General features: G+C 42.5%; 1 long non-coding RNA gene across 1 annotated transcript; it reads left to right on the forward strand.

Annotated features, from left to right (window-relative positions):
• The first annotated feature begins 685 nt into the window (after positions 1 to 685).
• LOC140942716 (uncharacterized) lies at positions 686 to 2,071 on the forward strand. The gene is made up of 3 exons (XR_012166565.1): positions 686 to 889; positions 1,043 to 1,128; positions 1,875 to 2,071. It is a non-coding gene; the product is annotated as an uncharacterized lncRNA (long non-coding RNA).
• Positions 2,072 to 2,348: the final 277 nt, after the last annotated feature.

Genomic DNA, 2,348 nt, shown 5'->3' on the forward strand with positions numbered 1-2,348 from the left:
TCCACTTCCGGATAGCAAAACGGGTCCTCCGGACACCACCGCTGGGCCTCCAGGTATGACGACTGGACTTCCCGAAACCACACCTCAACCTCCAGGTATCACAAATTCACCTACAGATTTCACAAATGGACCCCCAGTTATCACTACTGGACTTCCAGGTATCACGACTGGACCTCCAGGTGCTACGTCTGGAATTCAAGGTATCATGACCGGACCTCAAGGTAACATAACTGAAGATATAAATACCACAACGGGGCCTCCAGATACCAGAACTGAACCTCCAGATACCACAACTGAACCTCCTGGTATCACAAACGTACCTCCAGATATCACTAATCGACCCCCGGTTATCACTACTGGACTTCCAGGTATCACCACTGAACCCCCGGATACAACTGGACCTCCAGGTGTCACAACGGGACCTCCAGGTGCTATATCTGGAATTCCAGGTATCATGACCGGACCTCAAGGTATCATAAATGAACATATAAATACCACAACGGGGCCTCCAGGCATCACAAGTGGACCTCCAGATATCACAAATCGACCTCCAGTTACGGCAACTGCACTTTCAGATATCACGACTGAGCCCCCAGGTATTACGACCGGAGCTCCAGAGACCACATCTGGTCCTTCGGGTATCACGAGTGGACCTCCGGATACAACTACTGGTTCTCTAGATATCACAACTGGAATCTTGGATACCACGACTGAACAGCAAGATACCACAACTGTACCCGTAGAAATCACAAAACCTACATCTACGACGCCAGAAATAAATCCTTTGCCGACAACTGCATTACCATGTGATCGAATTAGGCGGGAACCAACACAGGAGGATATCAACAATTCATTTGTCGTGGTGACTCAAGGCCTCAGCATTCCACAGGTTTGATTTCTTAATTTAAAAAAAAAAATGTCAATAGAACTCCCTATAATTTAGTTGACACAGGTTATAACGTGCCGTTGGTGATGATGAAGGAAGTGTAAATGATCGTGATATACATTTGTCAAAAAACGCATTTTCCTTTTTCTGTTTCAGTGGTGTTTCAGTGAGGATCTATTTCGGCAGCGACTGGCTGAATATGTTGCTGAATTCTGCATTAATTCTGGATCTTGCTCGATCATGTGAGTTAATAAAAGAGTTCATGGCCTTGAATTTTTCCGCTCTACTAAACCTTTAATCCATATTTTCTCGTTAACTTGCTTCCAATTTGTCGGCTACTGTTTTATTCTATACAGTCGCATCCCGCTTACACACATCCCCTCAATACGGACGGTTATTATGGACAGTTTTTTTTTCTCTCTGGAAAAAGCCCTTGCATTTTCCATAACTTTAAGCCGCTTAGGACCGACAACGGATTTTTTTATAGCGCGCAATCAACAGATTGTCACAGAAAGTCATACTCGCTAATGCTTCATTGTCAAGGTAAAAAAAAAAAAAATAGGTTGACAGTATGTCGATGTTCCCTGCACTTCAGTACACCAGACAAGATGAATTATATACGTCAATTTCACAATATTTTGGCATCTAACGAGTTATGCTATGTGAACTAATTTTTTAAGTAATGTATAAATGAGCGACGTTTGAGTGTTTCCGTGGATATAGGTCAGAGGAATGGGGCTTTGTGGAGACTAGAGATGTTTATAATAAGATACTTGTGTCCTGTAATTATTTCCTTAGTATGTTGTTCAAATATAAGGGGTACTTTTTGTTATGAAATTTTACAGACAATCCTAATCCTTTGCACCACAAATCATTTTAAAACTTAATACTGACAAGCAAGAAACAGCATGATTGACTACATCAGGCTCGCCGATAACTTAACTGTCCAGGAGATACTTAAATCTTATATTTTGTTTTTTTTCCAAAGCCCTCCCCCAGATCCTAAAATTGTACAAATAGCGCCAGGGTTTCCAGTCCAAAACACTCCTCTTAAAGTCAGACTCTACATTAACCTGGATGCTGGTGTGAACTCGTCTTCTGGCAGGACAACACTAACCCTGAGCAAGGTGGAGACGTTTTTGGACGCTTTTGTACAAAACGCGAGTGCTATGCTGGGTGTACAAGTTTCAGGTAAAGAGACACGTTTGACTATACATAGTCTGCGAATCACTTTTCCCATTAGTGACGTAAATGACCCTGGCGACTTAAAAAAGAGAACTCCATGTCCAACTCCCTCATCTACAGGGGAGAAGTGAGAGTTGTAATGCCTCTGATGACACTGCTCAGTAAAATTTGATGCGAACCGTCTATGTGGAACCTGTGTTACCATGCGGGTTTTTAACCGGGAAATTTCTTTCCTACATTCCCTTACCTCGAGTGAAGGTGATAGTGGTTTTTTAAT

This window comes from Porites lutea, chromosome 7, assembly GCF_958299795.1.
Source record: "Porites lutea chromosome 7, jaPorLute2.1, whole genome shotgun sequence".
Taxonomy (NCBI): Eukaryota; Metazoa; Cnidaria; class Anthozoa; order Scleractinia; family Poritidae; genus Porites; species Porites lutea.